Source organism: Pristis pectinata, chromosome 1 (assembly GCF_009764475.1).
Source record: "Pristis pectinata isolate sPriPec2 chromosome 1, sPriPec2.1.pri, whole genome shotgun sequence".
NCBI classification, from domain to species: Eukaryota; Metazoa; Chordata; class Chondrichthyes; order Rhinopristiformes; family Pristidae; genus Pristis; species Pristis pectinata.
This window is the reverse complement of record NC_067405.1, coordinates 81,347,413-81,374,980: the sequence shown is the minus strand read 5'-3', so window position 1 is coordinate 81,374,980 and position 27,568 is coordinate 81,347,413. Positions and strand designations below refer to the sequence as shown.

The 27,568-nt window shown below is 45.7% G+C and overlaps 1 protein-coding gene across 2 annotated transcripts in view; it reads left to right on the top strand.

The window, feature by feature from the left end:
• The window catches only part of trpm2 (transient receptor potential cation channel, subfamily M, member 2), a 247,332-nt gene that overhangs the window by 9,363 nt on the left and 210,401 nt on the right, over positions 1 to 27,568 (top strand). The window contains exon 1 of one of the 2 annotated variants that reach the window (XM_052043168.1): positions 22,943 to 23,080. The exons of the other annotated variant lie outside the window; for it this stretch is intronic. The gene's annotated coding sequence lies outside the window, so the exon portion shown is untranslated. Of the gene's footprint in view, positions 1 to 22,942; positions 23,081 to 27,568 lie in introns of those variants that run through there. 2 annotated transcript variants of the gene reach the window in all.

Sequence of the window (27,568 nt, the reverse complement as noted above, 5' to 3'; positions counted from 1 at the left end):
CACCCTGTGATTGAGTCAGGAAATGACTGTGGTGAAAGACAAATGGTTGTGAGTCAGGAAACAACTGTGAAAGGAGGCGAATGATGAAGGATGAAACTGTGAAGATAAGAGAGAACGTGATGGATTGTGATAATGTAATTGAACTATGAAAAAGGTATGAAAAAAGGCCCACGAGCTTTGCTCAGGGGCAGTCAGAGAGAGCAGTAATCAGAGGGTGATTGGTAACTGGCTGTCTGACTGTCACAGCTTTTGTTTGCAAATAAAAGATTAACTTCTTGGAGAATCTTCTGTGTCTCCTGGTTATTCTCAAATCTCGGTAAACCACAACAGTATCTGAATTGAGCTGCCAGAGGAAGTGGTCAAGGCAGGTACAATTGCAACATTTAAGAGGCATTTAAATAAGTACATGGAGACTTGGAGGGTTATGGGCTAAACATGGGCAACTGGGATGAGCAGGGAGGATGCTGTGGTCAGCATGCACCAGATGGGCCGAAGGGCCATTTTCTATACTGTATTACTACTATGACTCTTATGGTCGGCACATGGTGGCTGCAGCTGACCGGCTTTGGATCTCAAATCCATCAGGGCCACATTCTCATATCCCAGCTCCTGGGAATAAAAAATTCATCTGCAACAGTGGTGACAATTGCCCTCTCTCTTTCAATGTTGTTGTGATCTCATCCACTTTTCTAGATGCTCAGAGATTCCATGGAAACTCACAGGGGACCGGTTGTGAAGCAACACCTATTTGAGGAAATGGTGTAGTTTACCTAAGCTTTCACTGTCCAGGTTGTCTCCTCCTTCTGCATGAAGACTTGTCCTCTCCTTCTCCTTGCTGCAATCTTTCAGATCCCAGCCAAGACCTCTGGCCAGGAAACATTCAGTGAGCCGGCTGTTCTCAGTTGCATCTACTGGTGGGTCCAGTTGGAGGACGTGGCAGTGGACATTCACACTGACAGTTGGATAGGAGTCTGCAGTGGCCCTGTCCACTTAGCCTTGATGGGTTGTTGCAGGGACTTCAGGAGCTGCCTCTTGCTGCTGGAGTTCAAGGCTAATGTCGGCATGCTGGACTGCAGTGCCCCAACGATCAGGGTGATGGATTTTACCAGGTTCATGTCAGAGTCAGCTCCTTGGCTTCATCCAGTGCCCCTTCTCCCCGTTGGGGAATTTTGTGTACAGTTTTGGTCACCCTGCTGTGGGAAAAATGCCACTAAGCTGGAAAGAGTGCAGAAGAGATTTATGAGAATGTTGCCAGTACTCACAGGACTGAGTTATGGAGAGAGATTCAGCAGGTTGGGAATTTTTTCATTGATGCTCCAATGAGAATGAGGGGTAACCTTACAGAGGTGTATAAAATTAGGAGGGACATAGATAGGGTGAATGCACACGGTCCTTTTTCCAGGGTTGGGTTTAAGGTGTGATGGGAAAAATTTAATAGGAACCTGAGGGGCAACTTTTTCACCCAGAGAGTGGTCCACATATGGAATGAGCTGCCAGAGGAAGTGGTTGAGGCAGGTACATTAACAATATTTAAAAGGTACTTGGACAGGTATATGGATAGCAAAGGTTTAGAAGGATATGGGCCAAATGCAGGCAAATGGGAGTAGCTTAGATGGGAATCTTGGTTGGCATGGAGGTGGGCCAAAGGGCCTGTCTCTATGCTGTATGACTCTGTGACCAACTCAGCCAGCTGGGAGAAGGGAGGTTCAGTACAACAGTAAAACATTCGGTGAGACCACAATTGGAATCGAGTCTGCAGTTCCAATGCCACACTATGGGAAGGATGTAAGAGGATGCAGTGGAGTCACCAGGATGTTGCCTGGGTTAGAGTGTTTTAGTTTTGAGGGGAGACTGCAGAGGCTGATCTTGTTGTCGTTGGAGTGGAGGAGGCTGAGGGGATGTCTAACAGAGGTTTACAAGAGGCACAGATTGGGTAGACAGTCGGAAGCTGCTTCTCACAACATTGAAGAAGTATTTGGAAGAGCACTTAAATCATTCACATGATTGGCATCTCAGAGCACCAGTGAGGTTCCATCAGTGGTGTCTCTGCCAGATGCTCCAACCCTCCGGCAGGATCAGTGACTCAATCAGCACATGCTTCAAAATGAGATTAACAGAGGTGGGGACTTGATGGTCAGCACTGCCACGGTGGGCTGAAGGGCCTGTTTCCGTGCTGGCCTCAATGACTGTCTCTCCTCATTGCTCCTTGTCTTGTTTCAGTTCTCCATATCTGTCCCATGCTTCCTTTTTATTCTTTATAAACCCTCTATCCTTGGACATTCAGGCTTCCTTGAACACGTTGTCCTCACCCTTCACCTGCTGGGGAACACATTGGCCCTCAACTCTCATTGTTTCACTTCTGCATGACTTCCAATGTTGGCTATAAACTTACTGTGGCAAGCTTCTGCCTTACGATATTGACATAGGCCTTCCCCAGCTCGGGAGCTGAATTTCTGATCCCTTCTGATCCTTTTCCACAACACTCTTAAAATTTAGAGATATATGGTCACTCTCTCCAAAATGCTTTCCCACAGATATACCACCCACTAGCCTGGCTATATTCCCTAAGATTAGGTCCAATACTGCCCTTCTCTGGTAGGACTATCTACGTACTGATTCAAAAAGCTCTCCTGCATGCATATGAATAATTCCAGCCCCTTTGGACCTTTCACACCAAGCTGATCCCAGTTAATATTGGGCAAATAGATGTCCCCAGCCATGCTAACGTTCTATAGCCTGGGATGTTGAGCTGCCTGTACTGTCCTCCTTTCAACCATGTCTCTGTGAAGGCATTAATATCATATTCCCTTGTGCTAATCAACATTCTCAGTTCATCTGCCTTACTAGTCAGACTCCTTGCATTAAAATGGAAAGAATTTCACCTTGCATTCCTCCCAAATCTGCTCTGCTTCCTAAAGTGACTCAGATTTACTTCTATATTTGACCATACCTCACCCCAATTCTACATCTCCTTGACCCTAACAGAACCAGCAAACCTTGCCCCAAGATTGTTGGACCTAGAAATGGTGCCACTGATCCAGAAATCTGAAGACCTCTCTCTAACATCACATTTTCACCTGAGCCATCGTTCTAAAGACATTTGTTTTGAGAATCTGGGGAGAGGCATGCAAACCAGGTGGCCCACCCATTGGGTCCGATTGAGTGTACCTTGGGCCTCAACACTGTGATGTTGACACAAAGACAGGGCGCTGACATTGAGTCACTGATCCTGCCGGAGGGTTGGAGCATCTGGCAGAGACACCACTGATGGAACCTCACTGGTGCTCTGAGATGCCTGCTGGAATGCAGACGGAAGGACAGGGATCACTGCTGTGGATGTTGGGTGTAGGGCTGATCCTCTTGCATGCTTCAGTGACAAGTTGGAGCTGACTCTCCAGATCCGTAACTACCCAGGCACTGACTGCAGGATGCAGCTTAACTCCTGAGGTCAGATGACCTTGGTTCTGGAGTGCAGGCACAATGTGTTGAACAGTCCTGTGGGGTGGCTCCATTCCAGCAGGGAGCTTGTTTGGTGACAAGGGGCAGCATTGCAGTGAGAAAGGTGAGAGATGGTTCAGGCAATGAAGCATCTGTGCAGAATCTGGTCTGCACTGAGATCGGATCCCTGGTGGAACCCTTGGTTAGGATCACAGCTTGCATGCTCTCATGAGGTAAACAGAAGATGGAGACAAATTTCTGTGGAAAGCCAAATTTCAAGAGACTGCCCTACAGTCCCAATCGATTGTTTCAATGAGGTTTAAACAACCAATGTTTGTTGCTACAACAGGCACCTCTTTTGTAGTTGGGCTGTGGTGAGGATCCTCTCGACTGTGCCTCTCGATGGACAGAATCCACACCGCCACTCAGGAGCATGTAACCCTTGATATATTCACCTTTCATCACCTGACTGATACTTCCCTCTGGGACCACTTCTACTGGAGAGCTTGTGGCTAACTCCCACTCATGTTTTCTTCCCTTGCTCTTCCTTATCTCCACCCAACTCATCTTATTTCTTGAATCCACAGGAAAAAAATGAGCCAGGGGCTAATGTGGACCCCAACAGACTGTGTATAATGGGGAATGAGGAAATGGCAGAGGAATTATACACTGGTTTCTGCATGGAAGGAGATAGGTAAAACCCACTGAATATATTAGAGAGTCAGGAATCTTGCAAAAGAAAGGAGGGGAGAGAAGAAAACGGAAAAGTACTGACATGTCAGCCTAAAGTCAGGGTCACACAGAGTCACAGGTTGTACTGAGTCTGTGACGACCATCCACACACCATTTACACTGATCTCATTGTATTCTCCCTGTATCCCCTTCACCTCTCCCCAGATTCTACCACTCACCTACATAGAACATAGAAGCACAGGAACAGGCCCTTCGGTCCACCATGTCTATACCAACCATTATACCAAATTAAACTAATCCCATTTGCCTTCTCAGGGTAAATATCCCCCCATTCCCTGCCTATTCATGTGCCCCTTAAGCATTGCTATCATACTGGCTCCACCACGAAGTGCAGATACCTACCGTTCTCTGTGTGAAAAAAAGAGATTTCCCTGTCAAACTCCTTTAAACTTTCCCTCTCTCACCTTAAAGCTTTGCCCTCCAGCATTTGACATTTCCATCTGAGAAAAAGTCTGTGACTACCCTATGTATGCCTCTCGTAATTTTATAAATTTCAATTAGGTCACCCCTTAGCTTCAAACGCTCCAGAGAAAACAATGCAAGTTTGTCCAACCTCTCCTTCTAGCTAATATTCTCTAATTGAGGCAGCATTCTGGTGAACCTCTTCTGCACTCTCTCCAAAGCCTCCACATCCTTCTTGTCATGGGGCAACCAGAACTGAACACAATGCTCCAACTGCTCCAATGTTTTATACAGCTGCAACGTGACTTGCCAACCTTTACATTCAATGCTCTGACTAATGAAGGCAAGCAGACATGGACCTTCTTTACCAACCTTTCCAGTTGTGTTGCCAATTTCAAGAAGCTATGGATATGCACTCCAAGATCCCTCTGGACTTCAATGCTCCCAAAGGTCCTGCCATTTACTGTATATTTTCCGCTTACATTTGTCCTTCCAAAGTGCAAACCTCACACTTGTCCAGATTAAACTCTATCTCCCATTTCTCTGCCCATATTTCCAACTGTTTTATATCCAGCTGACAACATTTGTCCAATTCATGTATCACAAACAACAGAGGACCCAGCATTGATCCCTGCAGACACCACTTGTCACTGACCTTCAGTCAAAATAACAGCCTTCTACCCTGTGTCTGCTGTGGCCAAGCCAATTTTGAATCCAATTTACCAATTGACCTTGTTGAAAGCTTCACTAAAGTCTGTGTAGAAAATATCTACTGCCTACTCTCCTCACAACCCCAAAAAACTCAAGTTTGTAAGACATACAATGCCATGCACTGTATGCATTCCCTAATAAGTCCACACATTTCCAAATGTGAATAAATCCTGTCTCTAAGAATCTTCTCCACTAATTTCCCATCTCACCACCTCATATGCTGGATTATCCCGATTGCCCTTCTTAAATAAAGGGGCAATTTATAGCGGCCAATTAACCGACCAACCTGCACATCTCTGGGACGTCGCAGGAAACTGGGGGCCCAGGAGCAAACCCATGTAGTCACAGGGAGAAAGTGCAAACTCCACACACACAGCACTAGAGGTCAGAATTGAATGGAAATGCTGGAGCTGTGAGGCAACAGATCTAATAGCTGTGCTGCTAGATGGGGAAAATGCAAGAATCCCTAAGGACAGATGTAATAACAGAACACTGTGATGGGACTGAACAGAGTTAACAAGGATTTATGCAATGAAATCATGTTTGACTAATCCACTGGAATCCCTTGAGCATAGAGTTGTACAGCACAGAAATAGGCTCTTTGACCCACCATGTCCCTGCCAACCTATTTGCCCATCTACACCAATCCCATTTGCCCACATTAGGACCATATCCTTCTATTCCTTGTCTATTTGTGTCTGTCTAAGTGGCCCTTATATGTAATAATAGTATCTGATTCCACCAGTTCCTCTGGCAGCAGGCTCCAGATATCAACCACCCTCTGTGGAAAAAGAAAGTTCCCCTCAAATCCCCTTTCAAACTCCTTCCTCTCACCTTAAACCTATGCCCTCTTATTTTTGATACCCCTACCAGAGATTTTGATTATCTCTACCTCTCATAATTTTCCATACTTCAACCTGGTCACCACACAGTCTCCTTCATTCCAGGGAAAACAAGCCCAGCTTATCCAATTACTTCCCATAACTGAAGTTCTACAATCCAGGTGAATACTGGTGAATCTCATCTGCACTCTCTCCAGTGCAGTGACCAAAACTGCACACAATACTCCAAGTGTGATCTAAACAATGGTTTGTAAAATTGCAACACAGCATCCCAACTCTCTATCCTATTGTTTGACGATGAAGACAACCATGTCATGTACCTCTTCACCACCCTGTTGAACTGTGTTGCCACTTGTGCAATTGAGAAGAGGGAACCAGTAGATGTGGTGCCCTTAGATTTTCAGATGGCTTTCAATAAAGAACCACACATGAAGAAGATTAACAAGATAAGAGAACATGGAATCTGGGTGTCATACATTGATATTGATGGAGAATTGGTTCTCAGACAGAAAGCAAAGTGTGGGAATCAATGGATCCTTCTCCAGGTGTCAGGCTATGACCAGTGGAGTACCGCAGTGATCAGTGCCTGGGCTCCAGCTATTCACCACAGGAAGGGAACAAATGTCTCATTACGAAAATTTGCTGACAATATTAAACTCAGGAGGAGGATTTCAAGAGGCATTGGGGAATGTGGACAGGCTTAATGAAAGGGTGAGAAGATGGCAGAGGGAACGTAACGTGGAAAAATGTGAGGTCATCCACTTTGGTGCACCGAGAAACAAGAGGCTACAGAGAGTGGTGGACTCAGCCAATGCCATCTCAGGTACAGCTCTCCCCACCATTGAGGACATCTGCAAGGGGTGATGTCTCAGGAAGATGACATCCATCATCAGGAACCCCACTATCCAGACCATGCTCTCTTCTCGATGCTGCCATCAGGCAAGAGGTACAGGAGCCTGAATACCCACACCTCAAGGTTCAACAACAGCTTCTTCCACACTGCCATCAGGTTCTTGAACTGACCTAAAAGACCCTAATTCCAGCTTTGGACTATATTTTCCTCAACTTAGAGTCATAGAGAGTCATAATGTAATACAGCATGGATACAGGCCCTTCAGCCCAACAAGTCCATGCTGACCATGGTGCCCAACCAGCGAGTCCCAATTTCCTGTGTTTGGCCCACATCCCTCTGAGCCAAGCGCTTCTTAAATGATACTATACAATACTACTATACCTGCCTCAACCACTTCCTCTGGCAGCTGGTTCCTGATACTCACCACCCTCTGCATGAAAAAGTTGCCCCTCAGGTCCCTTTTAAATCTTTCCTCTCTCACCCTCAATCTATGTCCCCTAGATTTGGACTCCCTTACCCTGGGGAAAAGACTGTTACCATCCACCTTATCTATGCCTCTTATAATTTTAAACATATCTATACAGTCGCCCCTCATTCTCCTACATTCCAAGGAACAAAGACCTAGCCTGCCCAACCTCCCCCTGTAACTCAGGCCCTCTAATACCTGGCAATATCCTTGAAAATCTTTCCTGCACTCTTTCCAATTTGACCACATCTTTCCCATAGCAGGGTGACCAAAACTGTACACGTACTCCAAGTGTGGCCTCACCAACATCTTCTTCAACTGCAACATAACGTCCAACTCCTATACTCAGTACCTTGGCTGATAAACACCAGTGTGCTAAATGCGTTTTTTTCACCACCCTGTCTACTTGTGATGCCGCTTCCAACAAACCATGCACTCGTACTCCTGGGTCCCTCTGTTCCATTACACTCACTAGAGCCCTACACTGCTTTAACTTCCCAAAATGCATCAACTCATATTTATCTGTATTGAAATCCATTTGCCACTCCTTGGCCGACCTCCCTAACTGATCAAGATCCCCTGTAATCTACAATAACCTTCTTCACTATCAGCAACACCTCCTAATTTAGTGTCATCTGCAAACTTACTAATCAAGCTTGTGCATTCACTTCCAAATCATTTATATTATATAAAATATACAAAGGCTCCAACATCACCCCCTGTTGCACATCAGTCTCCATTCCAAGAAACAACCTTCAACCCCACCCTCTTGCTTCCTACCTTTGAGTCAATTTTGCATCCACCTCACTAGCTCTCCCTGGATTCCATGGGACCTGACTATCCAGACCAGCCTACATGAGGGAACCTTGTTAAAGGCCTTGCTAAAGTCCAAATAGATAACATCCACAAGATGTCCAAATAGATAACAAGTCCAAATAGAAAAAGAGAGATCCTCATCTCTCTTTTCAGTTACCTCTTCAAAAAATTCCAGAAGGTTGACCAAGCACAACTTTCCACGCACAAAGCCATGCTGACTCCTCCTAATCAGACTCTGTCTATCCAGATGCTGGTAGATCCTGTCCCTCAGAATTCCCTCCAGTAACTTCCCCACTACTGACGTCAGGCTGACTGGCCTGTAGTTCCCTGCCTCATCCTTGCTACCCTTCTTAAACAACGGAACAACATTAGCCACCTTCCAGTTTTTGGAAACTTCACCAATGGCTATTGATGATGAAAATATCTCCGCAAAGCCCTCCGCAATTTCTTTTCTAGCCTCCCACGAAGCCCAAGGATGGACTTGGTCAGGCCCTGGGGTTTATCCACCTTAATGCGCTGAATGGCTGCAAAATGCCTCCTCCCTGGTAATATGAATGCCTCCAAAACATCTCCATTTGTTTCCCTGATGTCTTGAGCAACATGGATTTTTCTCCTCAGCAAACACCGAGCAGAAATATTCATTAAAAATCCCTCCCATCTCCTGCAGCTCCAGACATAAGCGACCCTGCTGAGCTCAAAGGGGACCTACTCTCTCGCTGGCCATGCTTTTTCTCTTAATATAGCTCTTGAATCTCTTGGGATTTTCCTTAACCTCACCTGCTAGATCCATCTCATACCCTCTCTTTACCCTGCTGATTTTCCTCTTAAGAGTATTCTTAAATCTTTCTATAGTCATCAAGGCAATCGTCATCCCTGACCTTTTCTTAAAATATCATGCTAATACAACCCTATTATTCTTCCAACTTTAGGCAATTTCTCTATACACCTGCTCCTCAAATTCTCACTGACCATCAGTGGATCTATAATACAGCCCCACTAGAGTGATCTTGTTGTTTCTAAGTTCTACCCATCTGGCCTCACTGACTGATCCCCAACAATGTTGTCTCTAAGTACTGCTGTTATGTCCTCCCTTAGCAAAAAGGCAACACCCCCTCCTCACTTACCTGTACCTCTGTCACTCCTGCAGCATCTGTATCCTGAAACTTGCATTAAGTTAGTTTTGTTTATTGTGTTGTGTAATTTAAGTATAATTTGTGAATTTAATTTTATGTAATTTATGTAATGTACTCTGCTGCTGCTGCTGTAAAAAGCTAATTTTCATGTCATTTATACCCTGTGTATGTATACCTATGACAATAAACTTGAACTTGAAGTTGGTGGCCGCAGAGATTACAAGTGTATTACAAAAAATTTTCCAAGATTCTTGTTTGAAAGCAAATGGCATTTTGGCATGTACTACGAGGAAGCTGGAGTTTAGAAATGAGGAAGTATTGTCACAGCTGTACTGAGTGTCAGTGAGGCCATACTGCAATACTATGTACAGTTTCAGTCCCCCTCACTTACAAAATACACACTGGCATTGAAAGGAAACAAGTAAAACTGCAGATGCAGAACCTGAAACAAGAACATAAATGCTGGAAGAACTCAGCCTGTCAAACAGCAAACTGAAAACAGTTAATGTTTTGGGTCAATGACCCTTCCTCAGAACTGGGGAAGAACAGAAGTTTATAGATTTCAAAGTAGAGCTATGGGCGGGAGTGAGGTTTAATTGGTATTGGTTTTATTATGATCACTTGTACCAAGATACAGTGAAAAGCTTTTGTTTGCATGCCATCCAGACAGGTCATTCCATACATCGAGGGAGTACAAAAAGGAAAAAAAACAAAATGCAGATATAGTGTAACAGGTACAGAGAAAGCGTGTGACGGTGTCAAATACAGTTCAAGGGCCACAGCGTGTTATATTAGGAGATCAAAATTTTTATCCTTTAGTATATGATAGATTCATTCAGCAGTCTGTTAGCATCAGAATAGAAGCTGTCCTTGAGTCTGGTGGCTCATGCTCTAATGCTTTGTATCGTCTGCCAGATGGGAGGGCGGAGAAGAGAGAATGACTGAGGCGGGAGGGGTCCTTGATTATGCTGGCTGCTTTCCAGAGGCAGTGAGGTGTAGACCAAGTCAGTGGAGGGGAGGTTGGTTGTGTGATGTTCACAACTCTCTGCAATTTCTTGTGGTCTTGGGTAGGGCAGTTGCTATACCAAGCTGTGATGCATCCAAATAGGATGCTTTCTAAAATATCTTTATTAGTCACATGTACATTGAAACACACAATGAAATGCATCTTTTGCATAGAATGTTCTGGGGGCAGCCCGCAAGTGTCACCACTGTTCCAGCGCCCACAACTTCCTAACCTGTACGTCTTTGGAATGTGGGAGGAAACCGGAGCACCCGGAGGAAACCCACAAAGACACAGGGAGAATGTACAAACTCCTTACAGACAGTGGCCGGAAATGAACCCAGGTCGCTGGTGCTGTAAAAGCATTACACTACCTGCTACACTACCATGCCTGCCCTACAGTGCATCTGTAAAAATTGGTAAGAGTTATCAGACACCTGCCAAATCTCGTTGTTAGACATGACTATAAGAAGAGAGGGTGTGACAGATCAGGTGATAAGGAGTGCGAATACTGACTATTAGTGAAGCATTTTATAGAAATGGATGAGAAAGGGACATGAAGGGCAGAATCTACCAGCATTTGGAAAGGTAAGGACTGATTACAAATAGTCAGCATGGCTTTGTATGTGGGAAACAGTATCTCACGAAGTTGATTGGGATTTTGAAGAGACGACCATGAGGATTGATAAGGGCAAGGTGGTGGATTGGTATTGGTATTGGTATTGGTTTATTATTGTCACTTGTACCAAGATACTGTGGAAAAACTTGTCTTGCATACCGATCATACAGGTCAATTCATTACACAGTGCAGTTACATTGAGTTAGTACAGAGTGCATTGATGTAGTACAGGTAAAAACAATAACACTACAGAGTAAAGTGTCACAGCTACAGAGAAAGTGCAGTGCAATAAGGTGCAAGGGCACAATAAGGTAGATCATGAGATCATAGTCCATCTCATTCTATAAGGGAACCATTCAATAGTCTTATCACAGTGGGGAAGAAGCTGTCCTTAAGGTGGTCCGTGCCCTCAAGCTCCTGTATCTTCTACCCGATGAAAGAGGAGAGAAGAGGAGAATGTCCTGGGTGGGGGGGGGGGGGGGGGGGGGGGGGGTCTTGATTATGCTGGCTGCTTCACCAGGACAGTGAGAGGTAAAGACAGAGTCCAAGGAGGGGAGGCTGGTGTCCATGATGTGCCGGGCTGTGTCCACAACTCTCTGCAGTTTCTTGCGTTCCTGGGCAGAGCAGTTGCCATACCAAGCCATGATGCATCCAGATAGGATGCTTTCTGTGGTGCATCGATAAAAGCTGGTGAGAGTCAAAGGGGGCAAACCAAATATCTTTAGCCTCTTGAGGAAGTAGAGGCACTGGTGAGCTTTCTTGGCCACAGCATCTACGTGATTGACTAGGACAGGCTGTTGGTGATGTTCACGTCCTGGGAACTTGAAGCTCTAAACCCTCTTGACCTCAACACCTTTGATGTAGACAGGTGCATGTACACCGCCCCTTTTCCTGAAGTCGACAACCAGCTCTTTTGTTTTGTTGACATTGAGGGAAAGGTTGTTTGTCATGACACCATTCCACTAAGCTCTCTATCTCCGTCCAGTACTTCCGACTCATCACTGTTTGAGATACAGCCTACAACGGTGGTATCATCTGAAAACTTGCAGATGGAGTTAGAGCAGAATCTGGCCACACTTCATGAGTGTATGGGGAGTAGAATAGAGGGCTGAGGACACAGCCTTGTGGGGCACCAGTGATAAGAATAATCGTGCCGGAGGTATTGCTGCCTATCATCACTGATTGGTTAGAAAGTCAAGGATCTAGTTACAGAGGGAGGTGTTGAGTACTAGTCTCAGAGTCTGGTGACAAGTTGCTTGGGATTATTGTATTGAAGCCAGAGCTGTAGTCAACAAACAATAGTCTAACGTAGGTGTCTTTACTGTCCAGATGTTCCAGAGCTGAGTGTAGGGCCAGGGAGATGGTGTCCACTGTAGACCTGTTTTGGCAATAGGCGAATTGCAGTGGGTCAAGATTGTCTGGGAGGCTGGAGTTGATGCGTGCCATGACCAACCTCTCAAAGCACTTCATGATGGTGGGATGTCAGAGCCACTGGTTGGAAGTCATTGAGGCATGTTACCTTGGTTTTCTTCAGTACCAGGATGATAGTGGTCTTCTTAAGACAGGTGGGAACCTGAGATTGAAGCAGGGAGAGGTTAAATATGTCCGCAAATGCTTCTGCCAGCTGATCAGCACAAGATCTGAGCACACGGCCAGGGACACCATCTGGGCCTGATGTTCGCTCTCCAGAAGACTGTCCTCAACGGTGACCACAGGTTCAGTTGCATTGGAGGCTGTCAGGGTGGATGGTGGCCAATCCACTTCCCTTCTGTTCAAAATGCGCATAGACTGCATTAAAGTTCATCAGGAAGGGATGCGCTGTTGTTAACTATGCAGCCCATCTTCTCTTGTAGCCTGTTATGGCATGTAAGCCCTGCCATAACTGACGGCTGGTCTGAGACTCTATTTTGAGTCAGTATTGCCTCTTGGCATCCCTGATAGCTTTGTTGTCCATCCTGATAGGATGTTGTCCACATGGACTTTAGCAAGGCTTATGACAAAGTCCTGCATGGTAGGCTGGTCCAGAAGGTTAGATCACATGAGATCCAGGGTGGGCAAGCAAATTGGATACAAAGTTAGCTTGAAGGAACGAGTCAGACGGTGGAATTGGAGGGTTGTATTTCAGATTGGAGGTCTATGACCAGTGGTGTGGCTCAAGGATCGGTGCTGGGTCCACTGTTGTTTGACATTTATATCAATGATTTGGATGAAAGTGGAGATAGATTGGTTAGTAAGTTTGCAGTTGACACCAAAATTAGGGGTGTGGTGGACAGTGAAGAAGGTTGTCTAAGGTAACAGCAGGATCTAGAACAACTGGGAAAGTGGGCCAAGGAATGGCAGATGGAACTTAACTCGGACAAGTGGTAATTTTGGTAAGTTAAACCTGGGTAGGACTTCCACAATAAATGGCAGGGCCCTGGAGAGTGTTGTAGAACATAGAGAGTGAGGGGTACAAGTACATAGTTTCCTACAAGTCGCACACGGGTAGACAGGCTAATGAAGAAGGTGTGTGCCACACCTATCTTCATTGGTTGAGGCATTGAGCACAGGAGTTTTGACACCTGTACAACTGTACAAAATATTGGTGAGACCACATTTGTAAAGCTGTGTGCAGTTCTGGTCACCCAGATATAGGAAGGATATAATTAAGCTGGAAAGGGTGCAGAAAAGATTCACAAGGATATTACTGTGTCCAGAGGGCTTGAGTTATAAAGGGAGGCTGGATAGGCTGGGACTGTTTTCTCTGGAATGTAGGAGGCTGAGGGATGACCTTATAGATGTTTATAAAAACATGAGGGCCATAAATAAGGTTAACTAGCTTACTTTTTCTCAGGGTAGGGGAGCCTAAAGCTAGAGGGCATAGGTTTAACATGAGATGGGAAAGACTTATACGAGACTGAGGGGCAAACTTTTTTCACACCGAGGTGGTGGGTGTGTGGAATGAGCTGCCAGAGGAAGTGGGAGAGGTGGATGCAGTTAAAGTTTAAAAGATGCTTGGACAGGTCGTAGACAGGAAAGGATTCAAGGGATGTGGACTAAATGTGGGGAAATGGGACTAGCTCAGACACCTTGGTGAGCATGGCCGAGTTGGGCTGAAGGACCTGTGTCTGTGCTGTTGCACTCACTAACTCAATGACTTTAAGTCCTGAATTGTGGAAATGCTGATTTCAATACCATAAGGACAGATCTCAGCTAAAGTGGACTTGGAGTAGCTATTTGTCAGTGGGTCAATATCAGACAAGTAGGAGTCACTGAAGAAGTGAAATAATCCATAAATTTCGCGCCAACATATTCCAGTCGGAATGAAAGGTGAAGATAAGTAAAAGGTCCCCTGGGTCTCAAGGGATATTGAGGGCTGGGAATTAGGGAATTAAGGCCTCTGGAAATTGAGAGAACAGAAATGGGAATAGAGACATTGCAGGGGAAGGTGAACTAAAGGAAAAATATTAGGAGGGGAAAGAGGTCAACAGAGTGTCACTGGCAGAGAAGACTTGGGAAAATCCCGGAACAATTTATAAGAATATTAAGGACAAGATGTTAATCAGAGGAAAGTCAAGGTCCATTGGACATGAAAGGGCTGTGTGTGTATGGGACCGGTGGATGTAGGCAAGAGTCTAAATAATACTTCTCATTTGTGTTCAATAATGAGAAGGGACATTACAGTGGGACAGTTCAGGGATGGGAATGGTGAAATTCAAGTCAACGTTATTATTCAGGAAGGAAGAAGTATTAGGAGGTGATAGTGGGATTAAAGGTGGATAACTCCCTGGGGACTGATGCATTTCTTTCCTTTCAGATACCTTTAATGGCTCTTACAGTTCACTTTGTGTTTCTCCTCACTCCCCTCAAATTCTATTTTTGGTTTTTAGGATTTTCTGATCTTCATTTGCTGAGTTTTCAAGTGTATGAGCTAATCAGTGTTTCCCTTTGGATTTTGTGTCAAAATAGACTACATACATGTGATATATTTTGCAAATTCTGCTTCCTTTCCTTTCCTGCCAACAATTACCTGTACGCCATGATTTACATGAATTCACAGCCAGTTCTCCTCTTATACCCGCAGAGCTTCCTTCATTTACATTTGAGAACCCAACTTCGCACTGAGAGGCATTACTTTCAAACCATCTGAAATTATACCATGCTATCTTCATTCTTCCCCAAAGGCCCATTGACAGGAAGATTATCAATAGAGCCCTGCTCCTTGTGCAACACCAGACCCAGAGTAACATTTTCCTGAGATGGTTCCTCAACATATTGATCTGGAACAACATCTTGGCTACGTTCCATAAATTCACCTTCTACCTTGTGACACAAAATTTGATTTGTCCTGTTGGTTGTTAGGTTAAAGTTTCCCATGGTTACTGCATCATCCTTGTCAAACAAACCTCCCAATTCCTGATAAACATCACGCCCAATATTACAACATGTGAGTTTGGAATGTTATACCTGGATCAATGGTGCAAGTGTGAATGAGCTGGACAATACTCTGCTCCAGCAGTGACAGTTATAGAACTGGAGACACCAGAGACTACAGATGTTGGAATATGGAGCAACAAACAATCTGCTGGAAAAACTCAGCTGGTCAAGCAGCATCTGTGAGGGGAAAAGGAATTATTGATGTTCGGGTCGAAACCCTGCATCAGGATGAAAAGTGGAGAGGGGAGATGGCCAGTATAAAGAGGAGAGGGGGAGTGGTGATCTGGGAGTTCAGATACATAATTCCTTGAAAGTAGAGTCACAGGTAGACAGGGTTGTAAAAAAGGCTTTTGGCATCCTGGCATTTATAAATCAAAGTATTGAGTATAGGAGTTGGAATGTTTTGGTGAGGTTGTATAAATCATTGGTGAGACCAAATTTAGAATATTGTGTGCAATTCTGATCACCGAACTACAGGAAGGATGTCAGTAAGATTGAAAGAGTGTAGAGGAGATTTACAAGAATGGTGCCGGGTCTTCAGGAGTTGAGTTATAAGGAAAGATTGAGCATGTTAGGACTTTATTCCTTGGAGCGGAGAAGAATGAGGGGAGATATGATAGAGGTTTATAAAATGATGAGGGGCATAGACAGGGTTAATGCAAGTAGGCTCTTTCCACCTAGATTAGGAGAGATAAGTACGAGAGGACATGGCTTTAGGGTGAAAGGGGAAAGGTTTAGGGGGAACATTAGAGGGAACTTCTTCATTCAAAGAGTGGTGGGAGTGTGGAACGAGCTGCCATCTGACGTGGTAAATGCGGGCTCACTCTTAACTTTTAAGAGTAAATTGGATAGATACATGGATGAGGGAGGTCTGGAGGGGTATGGGCTGGGGGCAGGTAAATGGGACTAGCCGAATAATGTTTCGGCACAGACTAGAAGGGCCAAATGGCCTGTTTTCTGTGCTGTAGTTTTTCTATGGTTCTATGGTGAGATAGAGGCAAGATGTGATTGATGGACTGAGGAGGGGTCAAGGATGATGGGCAGGTTGAGCCAGGTTGGGGGGGGGTGGTGGGTGGAGATGGGAGACAGTGACTAGTAGATGATAGATTGATAGATGGAGGCAGATGGAGTGAGATGGTGGGAGGGGAGGACGAAGGTTGTAGACAGCTGCTGGAGGAAGATAAACTGGAACACAAAGGGCTCCCAGTGCTGGAATATGATATAAGGAAGGTGAGAATGGGATCCACGAGGGGCAGATGGAACCAGAACCTGATGGCAAAGGGGGATGATATATAAGGGGAACTGTTGGCTCATTTTTTCATGGAGCATCAGCATGTATTGACAGCTTGAATTGTTCGTCAGTCTAATTCTGTCTCTTTGAAACCTTTATCATTGGGAGAATATGCTTTGGTTGTTTGGGCTGGATGAGCTGGTAGTCAACAGTAGTTGATAAGGCTCTACAGAAGGGAGGAGCTGGTACATTCTGAGTGACTGTAGCTGTGGCAAAGCTGTGACAATTCATGTCATTCTTTTAGCTTTAACTTGTGTTGTCATACAAGCTTCCTCAGTTTGCTCTGTGTAATGGAGAATGCTTGTGTTACCCCACTCCTCCATGACGACCAAAGTGTCTATCTATTCTGGTTACATTTTCCTGAATTTGTTTCATATCCTGCTAAGTCGTTCCGATCCATGCACCTGTCCAAAGGTCTTACAAACATTGAAATTGTATCCGTATCCGCTGCTCGTTCCATATACCCACCATTCTCTGTGTGAAAAACCTGCCCCTCAGGCCCCCTTTAAATTTTTCCCCTTTCACCTTAAACCTATGCCCTCTAGTTTTAGACTCCCCTACCCTGGGACAAAGACTGTGACCAGCCACCTTATCTCTGCCCCTTATGATTTTATAAACCTCTGTAAGGTCACCCTCAGCCTCCGAAGCTCCAGGGAAGACAGCACCAGCATATCCAGTCTCTCCTTAAGCCAAGCCCTCCAATCCCACTAACATCCTTATGAATCCTTGCTGCACCTTCTCTCCCAGCCCCATCACCCCTATTCAAATACTGGTGGCTGGTTCAAGAGCTTCTGAGCACAGACTCCAGACACGCAAAATATAGTTCCTTTGTTATAATGTTGAGGGATGGTTCCCTAAATATACAAGTAGCCAGAATATTAAGTGACAAAACAGACATGCCCTGAACTGTGCATTAAGTGGTAGGGATATCTCTTTAACAATGTGTTAATACAGGAGCTGTCCACTTACTGCTTCCTCTGATCTCATCCTGAAGAGGTTAACAATGAGGAGCAATTAACATAAACATCCATCTATTGTCCTCCTCTGTATAGTTACAATGGGGCAGAATCAGAATATCCCACACCCAATGATTGGTTTATGTGACCTTAATGTATCAGTGGAAGCTGAATTGTGAAAAGGTTTTATTTCCTGAAGACTGGTTTTCATTTTAATTAATATCTACTATCCATAATTTCATAACTCCAGAATAATCCCAATCACACACCCCTGATGGTCCCTGGACAGAAAGCTGTCGCAGGGAGGCTAAATTTTAAGGGGGTTCTGATTAAGTAGGGCAGCTAAAATGCCCCTCACTGAGGATCCCCTAATGATTACTCCGCGAACACATCTCTATGTGGACCTATATCTAAACTAGCTATCATTCCTAACCAGCTATCTACAAGGTGTTAGCACTGATGGCAATAAAAAATTCCAGACATTCAACTACCTCTTGGATACACGTAGCCTCTCAATGATTGCAACCAGTGTTTAAAGATATGGCTTTGTTGTTCATGGCACTTTGTTATTCAAGCTTGCTGCCTCTTCTTCTGCTGGCACATTGCATTCTCATCTTCGCCCATTTAATCTCTGATAACTGAAACTATCAGACATGGCTGTCAGTAGTTACTGTGTGGGCAAGGGGCACCAGCTGGGTAATTTAATTCTTCCTGCTCCCTAGTTATCCTCTTGCTCTTGATGTATGGATAGAATGCCTTGGGATTCCCTTTCATTCTATTTGCCAAGAACATTTCATGGCCCCCCCCCCCCCCCCCGACTCTCCTGATTCCCTTCTTGAGTTATTTTCTGGCTTCTTTATAATCCTCAAAGGCTTCATTTGATTTTAGCTTCATAAGCCTTACATACACTTCCTTTTTCTTCTTAACTAAATTAACCACCTCTTCATAATCCAAGGTTCCCTTACCTTGTCCTACCTTCTTATTGGAACGTACTTGTCCTGTACACTGTGCAGTTGGTCCTTAAACATCCTCCACATGTCCAGCTGTTCCCAGTTTTTTCTCCCTAATTCCTGCCTAATACTCTCATAATTTGCCCTGCAAGGTCCGTACTTACCCTTATCTATAACTACATTAAAACTCAAGGAGTTGCGGTCACGGTTCCCTAACTGTTCTCCCACTGAAAGGTCAGTCACCTGGCCAGGCTCATTACCTGGCTCATTACACCAGGTCCAGTATACCCCCTCCTCTTGTCAGACTATCTACATATTGATTTAAGAAACCCTCCTGGATGAACCAAACAAATTCTGTCCCATCTAAACTTCTTGCACTAAGAAGGTCCTATTCTTTATTAGGGAAGTTGGAGTCACCCACTACAACAACCCTGTTGTTTTATAACCTTTCCTTAATCTGCCTGCATATCTGTTCCTCAATGTCCAGTGGCTGTTGGGGGTCTGTAGTATAATCCGTCAGAGTGATTGCACCTTTCTTATTTTTTTGTTCTACCCACATAGACTCAGTGGATGAGCCCTCTGTTATGTCCCCTCTGAGTACAGCTGTGATATTGTCCCTGCTTAATAGCACCCACCGCCCTCCTTCTCTATCTTTTCTAAAACATCAAAACCTTGGAACATTTAGCGTTCATTCCTGTCCCTCTCTCAACGAAGTCTCAACCAAGATGTTATGGCCACAGCATCATAGTTCCATGTACTAATCCATGCTCTAAGTTCATCACCCTTACCCATAATACTCCAAGCATTAATATGCACACACTTCAACCCATCCATCCCATTGTGTCTATTACCTTGCTCCTGCCTGTCCTTACTGTCATTATATCTGTGACCTTCTTCCCAATCCCTCCAATTTCTGACCTGATGCTCTGATTTCCATCCCCCGCCAAACTAATTTAAACACTCCCGAGCAGCTCTAGCAAACCTCCTGGCCAGGACATTGGTTCCCCTCCAGTTAAGGTACCTCACCTGCACCTACCTGCTCAGACTCCTCCCACTGAAGCCTCCTGAATCAAAGCCTCAGTATTTATTCTCAACCACGGCACTAACACCTCAAATAAAGCCACTCTCAAAGATAGCCACTCCAAAATGGCTGTTCTGCTAGAGCCTGCTTCCCTTTTATACCTGCAGAAAACAAATGGGCAAACAAGCTCTTAGTTGCAAAACAACTTTCAAAAAAGTGGCTGGCTCCTCTCCTTTGCTCCTCTGGCTGCTTATTTAGGATGGACCTTGTGGGAGAGTATTACATTGGAGCAGGGCAAATTACAAGAGTATTAGACAGGAACCATGTTACGAGCCAGGTTGCTATTTGGTGAATGTCCCTTTAAGGACATTAGAGTAGTAAGATTATAACAACATACTGCTGTTTTGGACAGAGAGAGAGAGAGAGAGAGAGAGAGAGAGAGAGAGAGGAGAGAGAGAGAGAGAGAGAGAGAGAGAGAGAGACTGCTGGTCTCCATATCAATGGATGAAGAACAATAGCTGTGTCTGTCACTACTTTGGAGCAATCAAGTGGAGTCCACTTTGTCGTTAACCTGTACTGGAAAACAGGTATTTCTGTGGGCAGCCACATATCGAATGCCTTTGGGGTCACAAAGCAGTGGAGATCATCAGAGATTGAGGTGTCGTGTGGATTCCATCATGGAACATGTGATTTTGTAATTTCTCTCTACATTCTCTCTACATTTTCTCTTCAGTCAACAGTGTTTTTGCAAAAGCCTTTGCTCACATTTCACCTTATGACTTGCTGAACTGAACTTTGAGACTATTCCTAGACTTTGGGTTTGGGAATTGCCACACACACACACTTTGAGTTTATCAGTTTTGGGGATTATGTTTAAACATCTAATGTTTTTTGCTTTTCTTCTTCTTATTATTATTAATGTGTGGCGACTCACCATCCGCACAGGTGAACCAGCTCGGCGGTCGGGGGGGCGTGCGTCGTTGGAATGGCGGGGCCCAAGATGGCGCTGGCCTATCGTCTTCCCCGAGCGATGGGGAGAACCCGTGCGCACGAAAAGATTTCGATGACGGAGCACGTACGTCATTTCCGTTTTCAGAAGACGGGAACCGCGCTGTTTAGAAGGCCCGCACAAGGCGGGTAAATAAATCAGTCTTGTTCCACAGCCTGCAGACCTCGTGACTTTATTCCTCACATCGCGTGACCCCAACGGTCCAAACGGAATTTTGGACCTACACAATGAATGACAATGCAGCAGCCAACTCAGGTGGCACTCAAGCTGCCCACCTTTTGGACACTTCGGCCCCGCGTGTGGTTTCAATCAGGCCGAAGCCCAGTTCCCAACTTTGACAGATCACCTCCGACTTCAACACGGTACTACCACGTGGTCGGCTCCCTGGACCAGGACACTGCCGCCCAGGTCGGAGACTTCATCCAGTCTCCTCCAGAGAAAGGCAAGTACCCGGCCTTCAAGGCCCTTCTCATTCAGACCTTCGGCCTCTCCCGTCGTAAGCATGCCACCTGCCTGCTTCATCTCGATCGGCCCTGATGAACGAGATGCTGGCCTTGCTGAGGGACACAAGCCCTGCCTGATGTTCGAGCAGGCCTTCCTCGAACAACTGCCCGACGACATTCACCTGCTGTTGGCCGATGCCGATTTCAGCAACCCACGTGAGGTAGCTGCCCGGGCAGATGTCCTGTGGAAGGGCAAACGCTAGAGCAGTTTGTCCGTCGGCCAACTCGCCTGACCGCGTGCCCAATGCCTACCTAAACCAGTCCCAGCAGCCGAGCGACCACACCCCAGAAACACAGACGACGACACTGATGACCAGCTGTGTTTCTACCATCAGAGGTGGGGCGCAGAGGCCTGTCAATGCCGCCCACCCTGCAAGTTTCAGGGAAACGCCAAGGCCAGCCACCACTGATGGCTATGGCGGCTGGCCACCAACACAGCCTCCTATTTGTTTGGGACAAGCAGTCTGGGCATCATTTCCTTGTCGATACTGGAGCAGAGGTCAGTGTTTTACCCCTGACCGGCTGCAACACTCATAGCAGGCAACAGGGCCACCCCTTCACGCCTGAGCACGACCACTACCTCCAGACAAGCTCCGCCTGGCGAAGGAGGAGTTCTGCCGCATGGAGGAGCTGGGAATCGTTCGCAGGTCAGACAGCCCCTGGGCCTCCCCCCTGCACATGGTCCCCAAAGCCACCGGCGGTTGGGGGCCCTGCGGCTACTACCGCAGGCCGAACGACGCCACCACCCCAGACCGCTACCCCGTCCCTCATATCCAGGACTTCGCGGCAAACCTACATGGGGCCCACATCTTCTCCAAGGTGGACCTCGTCCGGGGATACCACCAAATCCCGGTCCACCCTGACGACGTCCCCAAAACTGCGCTCTTCACTCTGTTCAGCCTCTTCGAGTTCCTTCGAATGCTGTTCGGCCTTAAGAACGCCGCGCAGACCTTCCAGCAGCTGATGGACGTGGTAGGCCGCGACCTGGACTTCGTATTCATTTATTTAGATGACATCCTCACCGCCAGCCGTAACCACCAAGAACACTTTTCCCACCTCCGCTGACTGTAATCCCGCCTCAGTGATTTCGGCCTCTATCAACCCGGCCAAGTGCCAATTCGGACTCAACTCTATCGATTTCCTCGGCCACAGAATCACCAGCGAAGGAGCAACACCCCTACCCACCAAGGTAGATGCTATCTGCTATTTTGCCCGTCCCAACATGGTCAAAGGCCTGCAGGAGTTCGTTAGGATGGTCAACTTTTACCATCATTTCATCCCCGCAGCAGCCCGTATCATGCACCCTTTGTTCTTGCTGATGTCTGGCAAGGGCAAGGACATCGCCTGGGATGACAAGGCCACGGCTGCCTTCGTTAAGGCCAAAGAAGCCCTAGCAGACGCCGCAATGCTGGTACACGCCAGGACAGACGTCCCAACCACCCTCACGGAGGACGCATCCAACACTGCGGTTGGTGGAGTACTGGAACAACTAATCGAAGGCCGTTGGCAACCCTTGGCGTTTTTCAGCAGGCACCTTAGGCCACCTGAACTCAAATACAGCACTTTTGATTGAGAACTACTAGTGCTGTACCTGGCAATCCGGCATTTCTGGTACTTTTTAGAAGGCAGGCCTTTCACCGCGTTCACTGACCACAAGCCATTGTCTTTTGCCTTCACTAAGATCCCCGATCCCTGGTCAGCCCGCCAGCGGTGACATTTGTCCTACATTTCCAAGTTCACAACGGATATCCAACATGTCTCCGGAAAGGACAATGTTGTTGCTGACGCACTCTCCAGACCGACCATCCACAGCCTGTCCCTGGATGCCGACGACGAGCTGCCCAGCTACAGAATCGCAGTCTCAGGCCTGCAGCTCCAAGATTTTGTAGTTGGCCCAGGTCAGTGGACTCTCCTGTGCGACGTCACAACTAGTCAGCCCCTCCCTATAGTTCCTGGCGGAAATGCGTTTTTGTCTCGGTACATGGGTTGGTGCACAGGTATGTTCCAGTAAGAAGGAAGGACAAGAATGGCAAGGCAAGGGAACCTTGGATGACGAGAAAGCTGGTGGATTTAGTCAAGAAGAAAAATGAAGTGTATGTAATGTTTCGGAAGCTAAAATCAAACCCCTTTGAGAATTATAAAGAAGCCAGAAAAGAACACAAGAAGGGAATTAGCAGAGCCAAGAGGAGCCATGAAAAGTCATTGGCAAGTAGGATTAACGAGAATAGGAAGGCATTCTATACATATGTCAAGAGCAAGAGGATAACTAAGCAGAGGGTAAGACCACTCGAGGATAAAGGAGGGAACACATGCTTGGAGGCTGAGGATGTGGGTGAGGTCCTAACTGAGTACTTGAGGCAAGGTCCTGTCTGATGGAAAAGGATAGTACAGGTCAACAAGTTAGGGTCCTAAACTGGAGCAAGGCTAATTTTGGGGGAATTAGGCAGGAGCCAGCAGAGGTCAATTGGGTGAGCCTGTTTGAAGGGAAAGGAATGAATGGCAAGTGGGAGGTTTTTAAGAGTGTGATATCAAGAGCCCAGGAGCAGCATATTCCTATTACGGCAAGTTTTGGCATTCCCTGGCTGACAAGAGATTTTGAGTCTCTGCTCCAGAAAAAGAAGGAAGCATACATTGGGTTTAGGAGGGTGGGGACGAGTGAGTCCTTTGGTGACTATAAAAATTATAGGGATACTTAAGAGGGAAATGAGGAGGGCAAAAAGAGGGTATGAGATGGATCTGGCAGGTAAGGTTAAGGAAAATCCGAGGAGTAAAAGGGTGGCTGGGGAGAGAGGAGGTTCGTCTAGAGATCAGCAGGGCTGGCTATGTCTTGAGCCACAGAAGATGGGTGTGATTTTTAATGAATATTTCTCCTTGGTGTTCACTGAGGAGAAAACCTCGGTTGCTCAAGAGATAAGGGAAACAAGTGGAAACATTTTGGAAGACATTCATGTAACCAAGGAAGAGGTATTTGCATCCTTACAGCACACTAAGGTTGATAGATCCCCAGGGCCTGACCAAGTGCATCCTCTGACTTTGTGGGAGGCTGGAGGAAAAATTGCGGAGATGGAAATATTTGGTTCATCATCAGCCACTGATGAAATTCCCAAAGATTGGAAGGTAGCTAATGTTGTTCCATTGTTTAAGAAGGGTAGCAAAGACTAGCCAGGGACTACTTCTGATAAATCCCTGCCTTTCCAGTGTAGATTAATCATATACCTCAGAATCTTTTCCAATTTTTACCCATGACTGACAACAGTGGTGGGGGAGTTACTGAAGCGAATTCTGAGGGACAGGATCTATCAGCATTTGGATAGACAGAGTCTGATTAGGAGGAGTTTGAAGAGGTAACTAAAATGATTATACAACTAAATGATTATTCACAAAACTAGGTAACTATTAAGAATGGTAGGGCACTAGGGAGTGAAATGGAACCTAGGAGAAAGCGTTTCGTTGAAAGCGGTGTCACAGGCAGACAGTGGTGGAAAAGGCGTTTAGCAGGCTGGCCTTCATCAGTTAGGGCGTTGAGTTGGGACATCATGTTGCAGTTGTATAAGATGTTGGTGAAGCCGCACTTGGAGTACTGTGTACAGTTTTGGTCACCCTGTTATAGGAAAGACATGGATAAACTGGAAAGAGTGCAGAAAAAATTTACAAGAATGTTACCAGGATTGGAGGGCTTGAGTTACAGGGAGAGTTTGGCCAGGCTAGGTCCTTATTCCTTGGAACATAGGAGAATGAGGGGTGAGAGACACAGAAAAGATGGATGGTGGCAGTCTTTTCCCCAGGGTAGGGGAGTCCAAAACTAGGGGGCATAGATTTAGAGTGAGAGGGGAAAGATTTAAAGGGGACCTGAGGGGCAACTTTTTCATGCAGAAAGTAAATTGAATGAGCTGCCAGAGGAAGTAGTTGAGGCAGGTACAATAGTATCATTTGAGAAGCACTTGGATCGGTACACAGAGGGGTAGGGCTTAGAGGGATATGGGCCAAATGCAGGAAATTGGGAATAGCTGTGTGGATACTGTGGTCAGCATGGACTGGTTGAGCCAAAGGGCCTGTATCTGTGCTGTGTTGCTCTATGACTCCATGACTAGAGGGCATGAATTTAAGGTGAGAGGGAGAAAGTTTAAAGGAGATGTGCGGGTGCAAGGTTTTTACACAGAGAGTGTTGGGTGCCTGGAGTGCGCTGCCAGGGGTGGTGGTGGAGGCAAATACAATAGAGGCATTTAAGAAACTCTTAGATAGGCAGATGAATATGCAGAGAACGGAGGGATATGGACATTGTGTTGGCAGAAAGGGTGAGTTTAGTTAGGTGTTGAATTACTGATTTAATTCGTTCAGCACAACACTGTGGGCCAAGGGGCCTGTTCCTGTGCTGTTCTCTGTTCATAGAACTCTGGTTAGGCCACATCCGGAGTATTGCATTCAGTTCTGGTCATCCCATTATGGCAAGGATGTGGAGGCTTTGGAGAGGGTGCAGAAGAAGTTTAATAGGATGAAGTCTGGATATGCTATGAGGAGAGGTTCAATAAACTGGGGTTGTTTTCTCCGGAGCAGCGGAGGCTGAGGGGAGACCTGATAGATGTCTATAAAATTATGAGAGGCATGGACAGAGCAGGCAGTGACAATCTTTCTTCCCAGGGTCGAAATGTCAAATACTAGAATTAGTGATTAGTTTAATTAGGTGTCATTTACTTAATTAGTTCAGCATAACATCGTAGGCCAAAGGGCCTGTTCTTGTGCTGCACCGTTCTGTTCTACAAATGAACACCTCTAATATTATTAAAATCACAGTTCTAAAGTACATGCAAATGTTCATTCCTCTGAATGGTAAGAACGTCAACCAGGGTCAATATGTCATTTAAGGTGAGAGGGGGAAAGTTTAAAAGAGAGTTACGATGCAAGTTTTACACAGAGATTGGTAGATGCCTGGGGAAGTGGTGGAAGCAGAGAGCCACGTGGATTTTCAGGGTAGCAATGTCTCATACTGGAGGGCAGGCATTGAAGCTGAGAGGGGCGGAGCATGTTTTTTACACAGAGAGTGGTGGGTGCCAGGAATGCGCTGCCAGGGGTGGTGGTGGAGGCAAATAAATAGAGGCATTTAAGAAGCTCTTAGAGAGGTACATGAATATGCAGAGAATGGAGGAATAAGGATCATGTGTAGGCAGAAGGGATTAGTTTAATTAGGTGTCATTACTTTAATTAGTTCAACATAACATTGTAGGCCAAAGGGCTTGTTGCTGTGCTGCACTGTTTTATGTCCTACAAATGAGTACCTTTATTATTATTAGATTCAAAATTCCAAAGTGCATACATACTTTTGTTCCCCCGAAAGGTAGAACTTTATCTCTCTCTCTCCGCATTTAGTAATTGTTCATTCTCATTCATCCATTTTGATGCCATTCACTACAATACTTAGCAGTGTAGAGGAACAGAGGGATCTTGGGATCCTAGTCCATAGATCCCTCAAAGTTGTCGTGCAAGTTGATAAGGTTGTTAAGAGAGGCGTATGGTGTGTTGTCTTCATTAGTAGGGGGATTAAGTTCAAGGGCTACGAGGTAATGTTGCAGCTCTATAAAACCCTGGTTAGACCAACTTAGAATATTATGTTCGGTTCTGGTCGCCTCAGGATAGGAGGGATGTGGAAACTTTAGAAAATGTGCAGAGGAGATTTACCAGGATGCTGCCTAGATTGGAGAGCATGTCTTATGAGTACCCTTCTTCAGGACAAGATAGTGTCATGAACCAGCAACAAAAGAAACATACTGAGCATGATTCAGTGTTAAAAACTATTTTATTAATCACTACTTAGGATAATACGTAAAATAAAAGTAAAAATGTTAGTATGTTAGAATTCAAAAATGTTAAACCTTGAACGTTAACCCCAAAACTAAACTCTTCGTGTGTGTGTGTGACAAAGTCCCAAAACTCCAAGTTCCGGAATGGTTCTTAAAGTTCAGTTCCGCAAGCCATAAGGTGAAACATGAGCAAGGGCTTCTTCAACAACCACCGTTGTCTGAAGATAAGACGTAGATGTAGAGAAACATAGAGAGAGTAAATACGAAATCCAAATGTTCCACAATGGAACCCAAACGACACTTCAGTGTTTACTCGGTAGTGACTTCCTCACCCCGAAAAGCATCCGAATCGTGGTCGTCCACACAAATACCTGTTTCCTTCTACAGGTCAGCAACAAAGTGAACTCCACCGGATTACTTCCAACTTCCATACATGGATTTCAGTGGCAGAACACAGTTATTGTTTCTCATCCATCGATAGAGAAAAACTAGCAGGCTGGTGTCTCTCTCCCTCTCTCTCTCTCTCTCCTTCTTCTTCTTCTTAACTTCTTCACAACGTCATTACATCCTTTATCTTCTATTGACGTAAGC